Source organism: Heliangelus exortis, chromosome 5 (assembly GCF_036169615.1).
Source record: "Heliangelus exortis chromosome 5, bHelExo1.hap1, whole genome shotgun sequence".
Taxonomy (NCBI): Eukaryota; Metazoa; Chordata; class Aves; order Apodiformes; family Trochilidae; genus Heliangelus; species Heliangelus exortis.
Window position 1 is genome coordinate 11,330,714 of NC_092426.1, and position 20,493 is coordinate 11,351,206.

Sequence of the window (20,493 nt, forward strand, 5' to 3'; positions counted from 1 at the left end):
GAGACTGATACTCCACCATGTCTTATACCTCTATAGCTCTAGTATGATTTAATGTCCTGTGCTATTGGTTCCACTGGCTCTGGTTTGTAACCTTGCCACCTTTCATTGGTTTCACTGGTTTCCAAAGAAAGATGTAGGCTGCCTCTGCTACCTGTTAACTCACCCACTTCAACTCAATTGTGTATAATCCTTTCAATAACTGAACTGTCTCCATGACTACTCTTATGTTCTATGTTCTATGCTTACTTTTTCTGCTTTGCTGCTTCTGCCTTTTTTTTTTTTTTTTTTTTTTAATGAAACCTCTAAACTGGTTTTCCTTTGCCTGTGTAATAAAACCAGGTTTGGAAAGTTGAACATGATTCTTTTCTAGTCTTTCTCTTTGGGCTTCTTAGTTTAAAGCTCTTCTGAATGGTTATGTCCATTTAAATCTTTCAAAATCAGACCCTCAGATACTCAGGTAGAGGCCATTTTAATCAGCCATTTTATCTGAATAATTCCTTGCATATTTATTTTACTATATTATTTTATTGAAAGTATTTGTCAGGCCTGATTATTCTTTTTTTCTATAGCAAGAGGATAAATTATTTGTAGACATATTATAGTTTACCATAAAATGACGTAAACAACTGATTCCCTTCAGCTCTGGAAACAGCCCCTGTAGAGAGTGTACAAAGTCAAGAATCTTGATTTGTAAGCACAGTTATTCAGTGTAAATCTCATGCAAGCCACAAAGCCATTTTGGCTGCAATTTCTCAGAAAGCTCCTTGTGGATGTAGAGTTTACGCTTACAAATCTTCTTCTCATCATCCTGATCCAAAGAAATGTCCCTATGGAAATTCTTCTGGAGAGACATTCAATATTCAGCTGGCAATCCTTTTCCTTTGGATGCCTGGCTTTTTTTCCAGGAAAGGACATTTTTGTTTCATCTGAGGGCAATATGTTTTTTTTGTATTTTTTCTTTCTTCAGGCACCTCTCATTGCACTGCTCATTGAAGCTGACTGAACAGTGGGCTTATTCTGAACAGAGCTAGGTATGCTGCTCTGCAGAGCAGATGTTATTGAATGCCATCAGTACTTTAATTTAAGTCTGCCAGATGTCTTCTGGCTTAGTCAACAATTTTCCATTTCATTTCAGGGTCTTGGGAAGGTATAGGGGGTCCACCAAACGAGGAACAAATTTGAAATAAAAGATTAAGGTAGTTTTTAATTTCACCAGGCAAGTCTCCAGAGACTTCCAGCATCCCAGCTATCTGGAATATTTGGATGACATCCCTTCAGTTAAGCAGTTGCAGGAAGGGCTGCTGTCTTCAGTACACATTACTTCTCTCCTAATGTTAGCTGTAGATCACCAACTTTTAGAATAATTCTGCAGTGGAGTATTCTGGAACTTTATGATCCCTTTTGATGTCTTTAATAAATTTTTGTTCCTACAAGAACTGTTGCTCATAGTTGCGAGTGCAACTATTACCCCTGAACACAGAAATTAGATTTCCTTATGTGCAAATTGCCAGCAGAGATCCAAGCTGAGATTTTGTTTCATGGATGACATTTCAACAGATTTTTACTTCTTGTAACTTGGAAATTTTGACCTCCAGAATTCTGGATAATATAAAATTCCTCTTGTACTGCTTTATGTGAAAAGGGGGCTGGACGTTTTCCACTGGTTTGTTTTTTGGTTTTATTGCCATCCCCTGACCCTCACACATTTGCATGGGGCATTTTGGCAAGTGCAGGTGTGTAATTCATGCCGATTCTTTTGTGTGCTTGAAAAGGGTTTCTGCCTTTGGAAAATGTGTCCCTATCTATTTGTGGGTACTTCTGACAACTCCACGTATTTTATTTTGTTGTTGTTCTAACAGCCACTTGGTTGGCCAAAGTGACACTGTGTTGACACTACATTGGCCAAAAGAACTCCTGCAGTTTCAATTGGCAGCGTTATTTTCCAATTCCTTCCCTTGATTACTGGGACATGTAGCTAAGTTTATACAGCTTCTTTGTTTCAGCCAAAAGATGGGAACATTTTGTTGAGAGAGCGAAGTGTGTCATTTACATGCTGTTTATTTTACATTTGAGGAGTTCTTGACACAGGATGTCCTACATCACTTCATAGTTTTAATAAGGAAGTTCTTAGATTTTATTTAACTGAACGTTATTAAGTGAAAAGATACAAATACTTCAGTTCAAATTTTCCAAAAACTTGCTTCAGCACATCAGTTGTTCAGAATCTGGAAGTGTAGCACACTTTAATAACATTTAATGTGATGTAATGAAAAACTTATTAGTCTTTAGCACAAGTCAATAAAAGAAAAAAACTCAAACCTTGACTATAATTTGGGTGGTTTTCACTTGTATGTTTTTATATGCATATCTTTATGTGTACTTCTTTTCTTACCTCTTTTTACCTAATTCTGTGGTGCTTTTCCTGATGTATTTTGGGAGCTTGAAAAAAACAGGGAGAGGAGAAGTAAATAAGAAAAAGAGTTCCTGTCCTGCATTGTTTTCCATGAAATGTTGAGGCTGTCCCCTTTCCGATAAATCTTGTATTTTTTGAATCTGTTTTCCTAGTAATTTTTCTTAGTAGTTTGTTCCCACCCAACTGGAATACTGAAGGCAACAACTTCCTTGCTTAGAGAAATCACTTGGCACTGAAAAATGACCAAATGTCAAAACAGGGACAGGTAAACCCTATTGGGGCAGATCCATTGTCATAACAGTGAATTTTGACTGATTATGATTCTTTTTTTCCTTGTACATTTATTTTTTGTAATGGTACTCTACATCTATATATTATGAAAGGCTCAGCTCCTCTTACCTTCTTCTTCTTACCTTCTAAAAGCTTTGCTTTCTTCACATCCTCATCTCTTAGTCTTCTAAAACTTGTCTCAGCATGACACAAATCTCACACATAGAAACTGTTCCTGTTAATGTTAAAAAAATAAAGTGTAGCTAAAAGCCAAAGGTGATTATGTAACTACCTGTAGGGATAACAAATTGACAAACTACAGTACTTTGATATAAGAGGTTTATTTTACCTACAGAAGGTGAATGTGATTGCTAGTTGAATTCTAGATTGGAGAAGACCATGCATTCTCATTTGTTACAAAAAACCCACCCTCATTCATTCAGTATCAAAGAGCTGGCTCTATTGATAGTAGATTCCATTTAAGGTCAAAATGATTTATCTTTCTCCTCTTCTACTTTTTAAAGATGTCTGGGATTCCAAAAGAACCTATGGAATTTAGCAAGAATTTCCCTTTAAAGGGCAGTTGAATTTAGGAGTCTAACTCTCCTAGGTTCTTTCAAAAATACAAGCTGTTATTAATAAACTATCATCTGATGCCTGTAACATTACATCAGACTTCAGCTTTTTTAAGTCCAGGAGACCATATGGGTAGTGTATTCTCAACCACTTCTAATAACTTCTAGTTATATTACCAAATATTTAAGTAAGTTTGTTAAGGAGTGAGGGCTCACTGGTATTGTGCAGTTCATTTTAGGAATTTAGGCAAAGAGGGAGTGTTCATTATTTATTGAACCACTAAGCACTGTAGTAATAATCTGATTTAAGTGTAATTATATTCTTATAAAGAGATATTTAATTGATTTCAATATGTCTAGTTCTTCATCTAGAGAACATAAAAGATTAGAAAGAAAAACCTCCATTCTAAGAAAACAGGAGTCATATCACCTCACTATAAAACATTTTCCTTAAGTCATTAGGAGATCATGATAGTTTTGGTGACATTACTACATGTCTTCATAATTAAAGCTATGCTAATATGAAATCCTGTTTTTAAGCCTGTCTTAACACTTTTCTGTGTGAATCTACTTTAACTGGGATATGGCTAGATTAATTGTGGAGACGAATCAGAAAGGGTTTAAACATATCTGTTAAAATCAACAGCATTTCAGGATTTCAAGCATATGCTTTACACTTCAGAAGGATGGTTCCTGAAATAATAACCTTGGAATAAAAGAGAAAAAATGGTCTGACGTTATAAGATTTCTTATGTTAGATCTCATGGACAACAGCTGTCAAGTCAGTGTCTTCTGTATGTTATTACTGTGATGGAGGTAATTATTTTGTTGAGACAGGTCCTGCAAATGTTTCCTCAATGTGATTGCTACCAAATCCTAGATGCCTGCTGCCTCCTAGAATAAACATATGGTAGGAAAGCTGCTGGTGGAATTTTTGTTTTATATTCAGTGTAACAGGGTAACAATGGTAACAGTTGCCACTGTTCAAAGGGAAATGACTGATGCAAAACAAAACCTTAACCTGGCAACCTGTCAGCAAGAGACAAGTGATGATGCCAGTCAAAACAGCAAGGGCTGTACTGTTCCTCCTCCCTCAGTCTTTCTCATACTATGAAAGGCTGTATTATGTTTACAGTGTTTATTTTATCTCTGAACCTTTTGCTGATGCAGTGCTTCAATGCTTTTTTCTGGTTGTTTCCTGCTTTTAGGTGGAATGCTTTAAGAAACTGTCAGTCTGTTTTGTAGGTTGCTGTTATGCCTCTGTTGTGCTTTGATGCCCAAAGTTTTACTGCCTGTTACTCAATGCTTCTGCTTTGGCTGGAACAAGAGAAGCTACTCAGAGAGAGGGGTGGGATGTAATTGCATCACATCAGGAACAGGTTAGAAAAGGAGCTGCAACAGCCCAGCAGCTTCAGAATAAACTCTGGCAAGACCTCTGACAACATCTGGCAGCATCTGATACAGCATCTGACAAAAAACCCTCTCATCCTCTCTAATGCACTAGGTCAAGCGAGGACAGTCAGAGGTTTTGTCTTGGGGCAGGGTGGGAATGCACTCCAAGCAGCTGAGTTTTTCAGTAAGGCTTTTGTAGTCTAGCAGTTCTGTCATGGTCAGAAAGAAAACTAGTCAGGTGTGACCCTGGGACACCTCAGGTTTGGATCTGAGGAGCAGCTGACAGTCATTCCCTACAATCAGTGGAACAGCAACATGAAAATCAATCTTATCTGTCGTCCTTGTGTGGGAGGTGAATCACCTCATGGTGATACTGCTTGTGCATAGACTGGATAATGCCTTTGCTTCTGAAGAGCACCCTGCACTGCAGTCATTATGACACTTGAGCAGTGACTGTAGCCCAGATCAGGAGATGAAAGATGAGCACTGGTCAGATTGTCAAGCATTATCTCTTTTTCTTTAAAAAATGGGGTTTCCACATTTGTAAGAGTATTAAGCAAACTGATTACCCATAGAGAATCACAGATAATATCTGTGTTCACTGGAGCCAATAGTTTGCAAATAACCTTCTCATGCCAGGAAGAAACAACCAAAATGCACGTAAATCCAAAAAGGCCTGACCTTCCCCCACCACCTCCCATACCTTGGTGAATAACTTTGGCCAAGAATGAAGCAGAGAAACATTGGCATTTCCTCTGTAAAAATATTATTCTGCCCCCATGGATGTAGACAGTCTTTTCAAAATATATTTGATTTTTATCTGCAAAACAACAAGAATATTTCCTCACAAGAGGAACCTTTAAAATCAACTACTAAGAAAAACAGTTCATTTTAACTAGACTATTTACAAATCCAAACAAATCTGCTTTGCCAGAATACCAAGATGGAGGCAAATAAATATTTCTCATTCAGCTGCAGGGTTGCAGATTTAATATCCTTATGTCTCATTTGGTGAGTTTTAGCATGCCTTTTGCTGCTGCTGTTGTCTTCTTGTAAATGCATTTGATTGCTAGACTGACCATAAACCTGAATGGTCTGCATGATGGAAGGACAGAAGGAAGATTGCTGGGTATCATATTTGTATCAGAGAGTAAACGTCTGTTAAAAACCTAATAAGTTCCTCTCTGCTGTAGAAGTATATCCTCTTGAGACACTTGAGATGGAAGGGAATCAGCCACTGGTGCAAGGCTATCATCCAAAGCTGTCCATATCTGTCTTTTATTAAAAGCATTTCCCACTTTTCATTTCATAGACAAAGGACAAGGTCTGATGCCACTTGATGATACAGACCAAGAAAAAATTTAAGCCATTGCAGCTGCACTGATTTTAACCAGCAAACAAATTGGCCATAAGTGTTTGAGGTGGCAGCCTGAGTGAAAGCTGTGAGTGAAAGAAGCTATTGACTGGAAAGCCAGCATCTCCCTCCTTCTATCCCCATGGCTTTAATTTTACTTATTTTGTTTTCAGCTGAATATTTTTGCTTTATAACACAGTAATGCTGTGGCTAATAGCCCTACAAACCTTCGTGCACCCACCTTAAGGGCACCTGTGTCCTCCTGTAATCTTTATTCTAAAAACTGGAAAAGCCTTTCCTGACATCTAAACTAAGTCTTCTGTCACACATGAAGCTGATTACTTCTTGCCATCCTTTGATGAAAACAGGGTAAGTGATGACTTTAAAATTTTTAAAGTCAACATTGGCTGATGTTTATAATTCTGTCTTCAGTCCTCTGTTTTTTCCTGATAGGTCACATTTTATAAATTTCCCCTTGTTCTTTGTTCTCTTCAGGACTCTTTCCAGTTTACCACATCTTTCTTAAAATTGCGAGACAAAAATAGATGAAGTTGAGGCTTTACCAGTCATTAGTAGAGTGGGATAATTTCCTTCCATGTTTTATGTAGAGCTTTCTTTTCAATAAACACAGAATTATATTATTCTGTTTTGAAACCTTCTTCTGCAGTTGACTCATATTCAGTCTGTGATCCAACTTCCCCAGTCCTTTCCTTTCCAGCGTTCCCTTTTTGAATACTATATATTTGAGTTTCTGTTCTAATGCAAAACTTTGCATTTTATAATATTTTATATAAATTATTTCATTCCTTTGTCCTCCCTCCTAATTTATCATGCCTACTTTCAAATTGATTGCACTCTCCTCTTGTGGTTTGTTCAGGTTTTAGGACTCCTTTCTGTTTTACTAAGTTATTGATGACTTCAAGTCTGCTGAGACCTTCTCAAGCATAATTATTGGCAGTCAGTTTTATCCTCACATTTGTATACCTATCTTATAGCAATAATATATAGATAATGTTATGCTAGCTTGCTTAATGGACAAATTTTTTTGAGAGAATATCAGTACTTTTAATATTTATTTGCCAGCCTTCTCCTTAGTGATCATGATTATGTTTTAATGAGATTATTATGTTTTATTGAGTTTAATTGTTCTAAAATATTTTTTTTTTAATTATTATCTTTTATTTTCTTTCTTCTTTGCATATCTGGTTCCCAAGCATCTTCAGCTTCCTGGATCAACTTACTCAGTTGGTTGTCAATCCAGCTCAGCTATAACACTATTCTTTATCTGGTGAATAAGACTCCTGGTTGGTGTTAGTTTGTTACACACTGACAAGCCAAGGGAACATTTTGTACAAAATGAAGTGTGTTGCTTTTGATGGTACATGCCTGACTGTCACAGTGTCTTTCTGTACTCGTTCAATTTGGACTATATAATTTTGGCTGGTTTACAATATTTTTTATATTGCATGTTCTTCCTCTGATTTTTTTTTTTTTTTGTTGCTTACTTTCTGTTTCTTCAAGCCTAGAACTAGAACTACTTATTTGTAAAATGGCTACTGCAGACTGAAGATTTTAGACTTACATATTTTTAGAATAGCCTATAAATTTTCCTTGATATGGCTTGAAATAATTGTTTATTGATTTTTTAAAAAAATCTGTGTATTTATTTAATTTAGTCACCTCAGATAAGATGTACATGGTACTGTATGTATCCCTAGCAAGAGCAAAGTTTCAGATTTTAGTAAAGTTCCACAAGAAAAGCATGTTATTAAAATATGCTTAATACAGTGGGTTCTATCTACTGTTAATTGTTGTACATATTAACTTTCCCTGGTTCCAATTAAGCTTCTGGATAAACAGCCATTTACTTCAGAAGTGCTAGAAAGTTTCCCAGTTTTGTAGATACAATTAGTATTGTATTGTGGTACTTTTGTAGAGGAAAGCTTCACCGTGTAAGGATTTGAATAATAGGATAGGGCTGTTAATGTGAATGCAAACATGCACAGCTGCTATTTTACAGGATTTTTATTTTTTTTTTCAGTTCCTAATTTTAATGACGCTTTTCTGATGCATCAAAAACCACTTCCACATTGGTTGCATTAATATCTTAGTGCAAATGTATTTGGAAATTAGACACTGCACTCTGTTGGGTAAATTTGTTCAGTGTCATGTCTTCCTCTGATAAGATTTATTGCAAAGATCCTTAAAATAAAGCCACTGTCTAAAATGTATTCTACTTTTTGTTAAACTTTGGTTTCCAATAAGTAGTATATTAGTGGTATGATATATAGAATAAAAGTTGTGCAGTCAATTAAAAGCAAGATCTGTAGCAGACATTTAAAATTATGACTCAAGTTAGGCTTAATGCAAATATGAGGGCATTTCTCTAAATATATTTTTATTTCATTTTATTTGCATTCTGGTTTCTAATTCTTCATAATACATTATCTTCATGTTGAATAGAATACTAGAGTTTTAGTAATTTTATTGTCAATTAAATGTCCTGTTCTTTACTAACCATAGGAGTCTAAGAGCTGGAGACTGAAGGAAAACATGACTTATTTGTGAATCTTTTAATGGCCATAATAGTATCTTCAATTATTATCTCATTTTCAAGTCTCCTGGAAGAAAATACTTGCATTTTCAGAAATTAATACATCTTTTGTCTTTGTGTTTATAAAGGCAACTCAGCCTTTATTTGATTTTAACAGTCCTTATATCCGTCAAATATAAAAAGATTTGGGCAAAATTAAATGAACCATATCTGTGAGTTGTACCAAACACTGAACAAGTATGAGCTCACTCTTGTTTAAAAATATTGTAGATCTTTATTTTTCAAACCATAAAACATCATTAATTCTTGTTTCCATATTCACTACTTATTGATTTGGCTGAAATAGCTGTTTTCCAGCAAAATAGTCCAATATCAGCTCTTTTATAGGTTATCTATACTGATGAATCTGATCCTCTAGATGTACTTGAATAATACAAAGAAATTCAGAGATTAATATTTCAAGATTCATCGTGTCATATTTTTTAAAGTAACTCAGTCTCAGATTACAATCCAAATAAAGGATCCAGTTTTCTTGCAACATTTCATATTAGTTTTCAAAAATATTATGCCTACAGTATTTATTCTCTGCAGTAAATATTTCTTTCTTCAAAAATGTAAAATAATCCTTTCTGTCCAGAACAGCCAGTTTTCTCAATAGTGACATGCAACTTGTTTTTTTAGGCTGCCTTAATTGGTTTTATTTTAAGATGTATTTTTAGGTTAAGTGATTTCTTCAGACTACATACAGATTCTTTGGTATGTGGCATTGTAATGATCACCTCTGTGTTGCAGTTTGTTTGACTAAGTGATTTTGCTGAAGCTAGAAGCTAATATGGGAACATTGGGACTGCTCCTAGAAAAAAAAAAAAAAGAAAAAAAAAAAAAAAGGAAAGGTAATCTTTAGGGTCATCGGTTATTGCAGGTTTCTTTAGGGGGAGACAGACCATGCTAAAGCCCAATGAAAGCTTTGATATTAATACAGAAAAATAGTCAAACACGTTTTATGGTGGCTATTTTAAGAATTTCACCTGAGTTCTTCAATCTTCACCCCTCCTTTCATTATTGTTAATATCCTGATGAAAATGTGTTTTCAATCTCCGGTGTTCCAAGATTATAAGTAAATAATTCTGTCCTTGAACCATAGTGCAGATTAATTACTAGCTGGAAATTGTTCTTCTTGAACAGAAAGTATGAAAGTTTTTAACAAAGGGAATATTCATTAATCTTGAGAAATGTTTATTTTGGATGACAAAAGAGTATTTCTGAGGGGAAAAACAGTAACAAGCTTTAGACAGAAGGCCAGATTTTCTGTATACTTGTATATCACATGTGTCCCAAACAAGATGTTATAATAGCTGTGTGTCCTTGCAAAGTCAAGTGCAACGTCTGGCTACTATGAAGCAGAATGTGTTTGTTCTGAGATACTGAAGCATTAAATGTGCATTTTTTGACTGACCTGAAGAGTTTTATTTTAACAAGACACTTATAAATGAATAATCAATTACAGTCTGAAAATAATTAAAAAACCCCACAACCAATTGGAGTATTCAATAAAGGAGACATACTTCACTTTAAGAGCTATATAATTAAAATCCATGTGTTCTCTATCAGGAAAATTAATCCCTATAGGATATAGATAGATAAAAATAGGTGTATGTATGGATACCTTTATTAAAATTTCTTAAATGTTTTTACTCAGTCTGTTTTAGTCTTGTTGCTTCAACATTAGTAGAACAATGTCATTGCAGCTCTATCTTACTTGCAACATGAGGAATGTTGACTCAGAAGAGCACCAGCTTTGAAGCCATGATCTGGGTCCTCTTTTGCTTACTTAATTCATTGAATTCTCATAAGGCCCTATGGTCTCTGTGTATTATACATGTTCTTTGATCCATAGAGTCTCTGAGTCTGTTTTAGATGGTAGGTGGCAAGTTTGCTTGGTAACCTTTAATTTTAGAGCTTTGGCCTTAGGAATCCATGGAGCAGTTTCTCATACCAGCAAAAATTGTAAATGTTCCACAAATTCTAAGGAACACTGGAGATGTAAACTAAAGATCTGAATTTTTCCACTATTCACTTATCAATAGGGTAAAATTAGATAAAGTTTTCTGTAATAACAAAAAACTTGTCATTTCACTTGGATTTAAAAAGTCCATCTGATAAAGAACATTTAGGATATTACAGAATCTTCCTTGAACAGCTCTAAGGCTGGTGCTTTGGACCAGCTGAATTCTAGAACATCATAGGTGAGAGAAATGAAAAAAGAACTTTTTTTCCTGGCTGCTAAATACTGCAGATCATAGAGGGTAAAATGATAAGAAAGGGAAAATATCACATTAGGGAAGAATAAAGGTGCTAGAAAAACAAAAACAAATAGGAAGAACAGGCTAGGTAATAAAGGAAGTCTTAGTGAATGTCTTTTCTACTGACTTACAGCCAATAGAAGGGCTGTGCTTAGACATCTGCATTTGCCATAGATGTATTTTTTGTGTGGCTGCATACCTAGTGAACAGGTATTTTATTATGACTGGAGCTAACAGCAGAGCCCAGGGGTCGTGGGTGACAGGAGAACAGTGTGACAGTATGAATATCTGTGGATGTTGCCATCAAATAGTCCCAATAACCAAGCCCACATACTTAGCATTTACAGCCAGGTAACTCCGAGTTAATGGGAACAAATACTTAAATGAATTTCTTGCTGCCATCTTGTGTCTAAAGGCAAAATGGCAGGGAAATTTCTAGAGTTTCGAGTACTGATTTTACATTTAACATCAAAATATTCCTCTTACTCCTCTTAATGCCAAAGTGTAGACAAAGGCCAGCTGTATTCTAATATGAAAGTTTTTAAGGTTTGCCCTTGCGAAGAATGGTGAAGTGTAATGTTACCTGTACAAGAGGCTCTGTGAATTTTCTGGGAGAAATATCAGTGAAGTGGCAGCTATGCTGTTAAAAGTTGCTCCCCCCAATCCTATTTGCAGCAGAACAGTTTTATAAGGTCCCAGAAGAATTGCTTAATTATATTGCTTCCATGGTAGACAGGGTGGAGACTGTGTTTGTAATATTGGTCTCCCAATTAATTTTCCCCATAAACCCAGACAAAGTACACCTTTCTAGCAGTGTTGCACCATGCTCCAAAAAGACTGCAGAAGACTGTTGCCCTGTGTGTAAAATTTAATAGGAAAAATGTTTTAGGGTACTTTATGGGGTGATCTGTCTAACTTAGATGAAGATGACATTACCTTTTACATAACTTTTTAGGTTAATTTCCCTCACAATCCTGTTCTTCATTCCATTTGTTCTTGTTCATGAGCATTTGCTTCCCTTTGCTACTGTTCTTACAACCTGAAAGTATTATCCAATCTTTAACTCTTCCACTTCTCAGGAGAACGGAAGCTTCTGGTTTATGGGAAGGGCTGTTAATCTGTTCTTCTCTACAGTGAGCCAGTGCCATTGCCATCTGCATTCCAAAGGGCAGCCTTGACAGACAAGCACAAGCTGACTGCCACTGTGAGTTTTTGTGGCAGGAGATGCCTGCAGCAGCACTACCTCTGGGTTGTTGCCCAATGCTGACTGCTGGCTGTGACTGTGATGAGCCCACCCTGTACCTCCACTCACTCCAACAGCTCAATTGCACACATTGCAAACAGAGACTGTGACACCCCTATTTACTGTGTAATGGACACAGACAGTGCTGGTAGGAAAATGTTGAAGAAAGACAATGCAAAGTAAGTTCACCTAGATAAGTGGGTCGATGGGAAGAGATTTTCAAAGCAGAGGAAAAAGATGACCTTGTACTGAGAATAACCATTCATCATATTCCCTGTTCCATGCTAACCTTCATATCTAACTCATTCAGGTCTTTAGCAAGCATCTGGCTTTCTTCCCAGGATGTACCAAAGCCATCCTAAGTTTGTTTGCCAGTGAGGTATGGATATAACTTTTGGGGGTTATTTTTTGGAGATCACATTTACAATGCTGTCTGCACACCCAAACCTCTTCAGACCTTATCTAAGTGTCAGTACTGTGTAAGAAATTGATATGCTTCTATCTCTTCCCTGTCAAGCAAGTAAACAACCTGGGGGTTCTTGGCTTAAAAAAATATTCTGTAATGTTCGAAGTAAAGTCAGTCAATGGAACTTAAACTTTTTGGCTTAAATCAGTGATGACTGAGGTCTGTTGACTTTAATGAATTAATGTCTGCAAAGATTAGAGTTGGATTATAAAAGTGCAGAAAATATCCCTTAATTCTGGAAATGTTGTTGGCGTAAACCACTGGAACAAACTACCCAGGAAAGAAGTGAGTTCTCTCTCTCGACATTTCTAAATAAGACTAAATGCCTTGATGGAAGATATATTTTATTCAAACAGAAATGATATGGCTCAGTGCAAAAGTACCTGGATGAAATTCTGTGGCCTGTGCTACAGAGTCAGATGTCTTTCTGGATCTGGAAACCTAGTGGTCTTCAAAGTTTTCTTTGTCTCCGTTTTTGCAGTCTCATGCTGTTGGTTAAATTTGCTGTTTCTTAACAAAGATTTCTGGGGAGCAGAAAGTCTTTCTCAGAAGTAGCCTGCAGAAGGACTGTAGGGAAGCTTGTAAGTGGCGAGGGCTGTGTTCCTGCTGACAATAATACTGGATAGTTATTGACATATTGAGGCACTGAAAAACAAAGCCATTCTTGAAAGAATGGGGAAGTCACTATAACACTCTGAACACATTTAATCTCAGGTGAGAAAGCAGACAATACTAGTTAGACAACCTTAGACCTGGTAACAGGGTTTGAGATTGCTTTCAAGTTCTGCTTCTTGAAAGCTATGAGTTGAGTTGGCTTTTTTTTGGGTGGTTTTTTTCTATGTGTGTAGTTTTTTTGTTGTATTTTTTGTTTGTTTTGGGTTTTTTGATTTGTTTTTTGTTTGTTTGTTTGTTTTGTTTTTTTGTTTTTGCTTGTTTTTCCCTCCAGTTTCAGTCATGCATCACAGTTTCAGGTAGTATTTGTCTCGGAGTTTACAACTTATCCTTGCAACACTAATTTGGAGATGGAAGTTTAGCTGCTGGCACAGAAGAAAATAGTCTTCTGAAAAAAAATCTGGACTTCACATCCATACTCAAACTGGATCAGTTTAGCATTGGCAAGAGTCCATTTGTAATCAATCTTTCAACAAAAGAGGGATTGAGTGGCTACTTTCCTTGAGTTAAATAACTGAAAGCAAGACTTGGGGTCAGTCTTTGGTGCACATGTATGAATTTCTAAATAGAGCTGGTTATATTGCTACAAGGAATTTTTTTTAACAAATATGCAGATTTAAATATGGCCTGACAGGAAGGGAAGAGAACACTTTATATTTCAACTGAATTTTAGGAAAGAGGTTATTTCACATCTGATAGAGATAATTTAAATGCTCTGGAAATGCACCAGCTATGGATGCAGTTTCTCATGAAAAATTAGAATTGTGTACAAATAGAAACAGCTAGATGGCCTGAAGCATCTATTCTTCACTGATACCATTTCAGGATGATGAATTAAAGGCTTTGCAAATGTGTTGCTTCAACCTGCCTTCTTTCATGAGTGCACAAAATCCTAAAGGTTTGTGCTGAACTGTGGAAGCTATTATTATTAGACACTAATGTACTTCAGAAAATGAATGACCTAGGAAGAACTGGAATATGTTAAACAACATTTTTTTTAAACCAGTACTTAATAGGAGTGGTTTCCATAGGAACTCAAATCCATGAGAACTGACAAGGGTTTTTAAGGACATTATGACTGGCATATGATAGCAATAGTAATAGTACTTTTTTCATCCTTATGTATGCGGTGTGTATTTTGATTTCCTGATATTATTTTTCAGAATAAAACTCAGACTGTATTTTTGCCTCTGTGTACCACCTCTTTACGTTCCTGTGGACTTATTATTTATATAAAAGAGAAATCTTAAAAAGAAGTATGGACTAGAAATTTTGGGACTTGCATTTACCATCAATAATTCATCTTTTTTGCAGGTTCCAGCTTGAATTCAGGCCAGGCTATTGGAGAAGGTCTTTTAGAGCTGGTAAAAAAATGTCAGATGTGCTGACAGGAAATTGGCCACTTGAATATAAAGATGATCACAGATTTTATGATCACCTCATGCTGATCAGAGCCAGGGCCACTTGACATTGTCTGAGTATCTGATTCCTATTCATGATGAATTGCTTGTGGCATCCAGGTTGTACTCAGTAAGCTGGCAATCATTCTTCAGGTTTGCAGCCTTGTTAGCAGTCTCATTTGCAAGTACAAGAAGAAGATAATTCTTTTACTTCTGTATTTCCTTAATTTGTTTCACCGTTCCCCTACTCATTGTTGAATAAGATGGAGTGTTCCGCAATTTATAACTGTGCTGATTCCTTTGAGTCTGAGGCAGATAGGCAGGAATGAGAAAGCCCATACAGGCTGTTCAGCCTTCAAGGAGATGGACTGACCCACCTTCAGTATTGGGAGCTGCTCTGAAATTCAGCTTCTGAGCTCTTTTAGTCAGCCAAGTGTCTGGCAAGGGTAAGTGTCCCCATCTTGCCTGCCTACAGTTTCTTCTCTCTCCCCACTTACCTGTGCAGATGGCTCTGTCTGGACTTTGTATATGTCTTACTGTTGCACTTGGTATATAGTGTGGTTTCCCTCAATGGTGTATTTAAGGAATGCCTGAAGGTCACTTCCCTTCCACAGCAGTGCAGAAAGCACTATATTATTCTACAGATAATGGAGTTCTATGTGCTCAACTTGTAAAACATTTCTTCAACAGAAGTGATTCTCAAGTATAATTCCAAAGTTGTTGTCTCCTCATGGTGTAGATTTCCTTTGAAATTTTCTCTTAAAGAGAAAGCCTTTGGTTCAGTGTGACAGACCCATTTAATAATAAAGCCACTGGAAATAAGCATCATGTATTTTATTGGCGCTTCTACAGATTGAACTGTAGGGGGAGGTAAGGTCAGACATTGAATATACAAGGCAATAATTGACAATGTACAGCATTTGTTTGGTGTCCAGCCAAAGATTTGCAATGCTTTTAAAATAGTAAAGCACATAGCAAATATTTGATGTGCCAAACCACAGAAGACGATTGATGATGGTTACGGAGTGGAAGAGACTCTCTGAGTAGTCCCTGTAGTGTATTTACTATACTGTACATTTTGCACATGCTATTTATTATCCTACTAGTAATATGTTTGTAGTTCTTTTTTTTTCCCATAGTATAGTGTCGTGAACAGGGACCCAGCAGGAGAGTTTTACTTATTGTGAAATATGAGTTGTGCTTCTCTCTGTCCCCTTCGTTCTGTAAAAATCAAGTTAGCATGAATGAACAGTGCAGAAGTGTTTTCTTTCCATATGGAAAATTGTTCTGCAAACAAAATTAGGTGTCAGAACATTAAAAAACCCTAACCACTGATGCTTTTGTATTGCCTTTTCTCATTCTGAGATGTCTACAGCTCAGGCTTCTACTCTCACTTGCCATGAGCAATATAACTTCACCAAGCCACAGCATATGCTGGACACCTCTGCAGGTGAGAATGCATCTTTTGTGCTTCTGCTAATGCCTAAACTGGTTGCTTCATCACTGTGCTATGAAGACATATGAAGGCTTCCTGGGGGGCTTCCAGTGTGTTGTTTTGTCCAGCTCTGTCAGGTTCTCAAGACAAGAGGTTTTGTGTATGAACAGGCACCCTGGAGCAGGCCTGAGTGCTTGCCATGTCAAGTCCAACCCTTCATTACAAAACTGTCTGTGAGAAATCCTAAATTTTACATAATTTTATTTTCCTGTCACCTAGGCTGGATGAATCCTTAGGTTTTGGTTTGTTTCCACTTACGCTGGTAGACCTAAGCAAAGCAGTTTAATTCAGTTACAGGGGTGCTTAATGAGTTTTTAATGTTACCATAATAAAAAAATTAAAATGAGAAAAATGTCTGCCTCGGAGTGCCTGATTCAAATTATTGCAGAGATATCGGAATGCGGATTAATTTTCAGTACAAAAAGAACCTACGAGACTGAGACTTGGGTTCTTCAAGTATTTGGTTGCTGCTTTAAACTTGCGAGTACCCTGGTTGTAGATAGGATTCTCACCTGCTAAATGTTACACATGTGCACGTTTGTCGGGCTGAAGACAGCAACTTTCTTCTGAAAGCATCTATGATTTACTCTGTGTGTTTGCTAGGCAACTTTAAATAATGCACCTTTATTCTGTTTGCAGCACCTATGAATCCATTGCTCCTTGCTTGTTGAGATACACATTTGGCATTTTTAGAGATGCCTGAGCCAAGCTCAGACCTCAGTGTTTGGTTATGGGGTGATGGTAGACACCTGTCAGTTCTACAGTTTTGTTATTTTTAAAATGTATTTGATTATACACCAGGCTTATATAATGAAAACAAAGCTTTCATTAGTCTGAGAGCGTGGTTGAAGACAGAGGAATGACAGAAAAGAATCACAGGGAGAGAGGCAAGAGAGGATGAAGGAAGACAACCAACCAATGGTGCTACAGGAAGTGAGGGCAAAATTTCTGGAGGCAGCATTTCAGAGATGAATGATTTAAGAACTGGCTCCCTGCCAGCTTCTTTGGAAAAGTGAAGAAGTGGACTGGTGATCTAGACACATTCCTGAGTTTGTGCTGAAGGTGCCTTTCTGCCAGTGCAAGAGGCTTTAGGAGCCTGGCAGTCTTGGGGTTTAACATTGTAGAGGCTCCTTCATTCTCACAGGTGGTATGAAGAGAATACCAGGTCCCTGATGTAGGTGGGCTCCTCTGGGTTCCATATTAAATGAAAAATGGCAGTCCCCTCAAGACTGGATTTTTAATAAAATTAAAATAAAGTTATGGGACGTGACAAACTGACAAGTAGGGATAAACAAAGCCTATCCATATTCCCCTTTGCTAAGGATGCATTTCACAAATCATAACCTGATACACCGAGTAATTATGATGCCTGGATTGCAGTCAGACAGAGTCTGGGACTGCGTGGCTGACAAGTAACCTCTGTTCTTTGCCTTCTTTACAGGACCTCTTCTCAGGTTAAGAGCAGTAATGTAGTTAACTAAAATGGAGATATTTTATGGTGATATGAAGTGCATGGCATGAAAGAGGTATGGAGTTTTCATGAGCCTGAAAAGGCAGAGAGCCTAAACTGTGGAGAAAATATCTCTGGAGATGAAGGGCAAGATTCTCAATTGATGTACATCTCTGCAACTTGGCATTAGTTACACTGATGTTACACTGATTTACAGCAGCTGAAAAATCTGGAAAGGAACAATACACTTTTTTGTTTCATTTTTATGTGCTCCTCAGAACATCCATCACATTCAGTTTGAGAGGAATAACATTTGGTAGATGTTTAGTCTTGAGTTCTTTTTCTCCTGAAATGAGAAGTGAATTAAATGAAGTGAAGACAGAATAAGGAAGTTTTATTATTACAGCTAGATGAACAGTGTGAAAAAATTAAAATCAAATTTAAAAAGAATTTGTCAAATAGTATATTTGACATCATGGCAAAATACAGGCAAAATGCATAATTTCTCATAAGAATTGTTAATAGAAATTCAGAGAAGTAGATTGTGCTGGATATAGCTAGATTTACAAAGAGCTGCTGTATGAAACTGTCTGAGTAATCCATCTCTTTCATAGTAGATGTTACATAGCCACTGCCTGTTGTACCTTTATCATCCACTGGCATCACTGTGTGCTGAATGCTGCCAGAGGACCCACAATCCAAGGATTATCAGTTCTGTTTTAGGAATTTGGAGTGGTATCTGTCTCTACCTGCTGAGCTCCTTCTGCTGCAGTAGTTGAAATCCAGTGTGCCAGTTGGCTGTGTACACTTTAGAAATGGCTTATTCTGGAGACAAGGTGGTTGAGTGGTAGCTTACTAAGACACAACAGTATGGTGCCAAAACAAGAAAAATTATTTATGGACTGAAGTCCATGCTGGCCAAAAACAAAAGATTGCAAGGGGCTCCTTCCTCTTTCTGCCTAAGCCAGTTACCAAAGGTGGAGAGGAAGAACAGGCCATGCCAAACTGTTGTCTTTCTCACGTGCAGGCAACGTAAGACTTCTAAAAGGGCTGAGGATCTGGCAGGCTTTTGTCCATCACTGCAAAATGCTGGCCCATACATCAGCACTGGCACAGAGCAGGAAATGACTGGTGCCAGCAAAAGCTTTGGAGCAGGTCATTTCCCCAGTGGAACAAGGGATTGGGGTGAGACTCTGGACTTCCCGTTTAGGACTTGTTCTGCTGGTAGGGCATACACTACTGTATGACCACTATTCCAGCCCAGCCACAGTATCACAGTCCAACCTGTGCTGACTTGAAAAAAATATTTTTTTTTCAAGGTTGCTGCAGTTTGGTGTGGGAAAAATACTCCTAATAGATTATTCTCAAGGCTACCAGCCAAGCTGTAGAAACTACCCTTGCAATCTATGACAAGTCATTGGGTGGGAAATGCTCTTCCTCTTTCATAGGCAATTATCCAATTTCTAATTCTTATATTTTGCATCCCAAATCAGAAAAGAAAATAGGCATGTTATGTTTTCAAGAAGACAATAAAAATTCCCAAACCTATTTTTGGAGAGTCTTGATGAATCTGGAGTTATTGAAGAAGCCAGGTTCACCTCCTTGGCAGCATTACTAGGACAATTAGCTTGGGAGACCAAGGAACAGATGACCAGAAGACAGGTGGGACGGGGCTGTGGTGAACCAGTCACCAGTCAGCCTCAGCATCAGGGAATGCCCAGTCTGAAATTAGTTTATGCAGTGTGAACTGCAGTGGGGGAGAAAATGCCACTAAGCAGAGATTTAAATCCTTTTTCTTCCAGCATGGAGAGCTGATGGAGAACGGAGGAGATGGAGATGAAGATGGAGGTGGAGATGGAGAAGAAATCAGTGGTGAATCACTTTGTGAAGAAAATGTAAGAGAAATGACTGACTCTGGCTTCTGATGATTGGTGAGCAAGATTTGAGATTTGAGAGGGCACTTTATTTGACCTACACGCTGCATGTAACATGCTAATTTTCTTGTGCAAGTTTGACAAGCAATTTAGTGTTATGCCCTTTAGCCAGAGAGGCAGTGAGGTTCAGCTGAGTTGAGAGTGCAGAATGTCTTTACATTACATAGCAGCCCAAGTGAGTAAATATTGTGTGGGTTGTTCTGGTACACAGTAGTACACCACATGTTGCTCACAGGGCTTTAGAGGTGTTCATTCTTATTCAGTGGCTACCCAAGACTTTTAGTGCCAGAGACCTATATAACAGTACTCTGCTCTTGGACACAGTTCCTGAAAACATAAAACCCCGTGTGTGGTTACTGCACAACCAGGGGCTGACTCATTGCTTCACAAAGCACTTTTAGTTGCTTTGGAAACAAGATGATATGCACTATACAAACCCAGTAACCATGCCGTTTCAGTAAGTCTAATATCTCAGTGCTGTCTAAGAAAACTTTGTTACATATACACTAGGAACTTCATGTGACAACCCAAACAGCATCTTGTGGCTCCAATGTCTTTGAATCCACCCTCTTGGTGTTGCAGATGATGGGGAGCTCTCAAGAGTTGTTAGCAGCATCTAGTTCGCAGCAAAGTATTGCACAGTTTGGTTTTTTGGTTTTTTTTTTCAATACAGTAGAGGGTAGTAAAATAGGCAGAGACTACATGTGCAAGGAAAGGGCAACAAATAGTAGAGCAACTGAGTGGAACACAAACCAACTGTCTATTTTTTAACATATTTTAAATGGGAAGCCTTTTGAGTCCTTGTAAAACAAAGTCTTTAAGTGTTTAAATTATGCTGTTTAAATCTGTAATGACTTGGCCTATTAAAAAAACATACTAATTTCCACATTTTCAGTATGAAAATATTAAACCTTTTAATTGTTCCCTGACTGTTTAGGATGCAAACAAAAGTGCTCATTGTGAACCTGCCAA

The 20,493-nt window shown here is 37.3% G+C and overlaps 1 long non-coding RNA gene across 5 annotated transcripts in view; it reads left to right on the forward strand.

The window, feature by feature from the left end:
• The window catches only part of LOC139796950 (uncharacterized), a 228,709-nt gene that overhangs the window by 121,187 nt on the left and 87,029 nt on the right, over nucleotides 1–20,493 (forward strand). For all 5 annotated transcript variants that reach the window (XR_011726223.1, XR_011726221.1, XR_011726222.1 and 2 more), the window contains exon 5: nucleotides 19,390–19,518. This is a non-coding gene — a long non-coding RNA (uncharacterized lncRNA). The remainder of the gene's footprint in view (nucleotides 1–19,389; nucleotides 19,519–20,493) is intronic.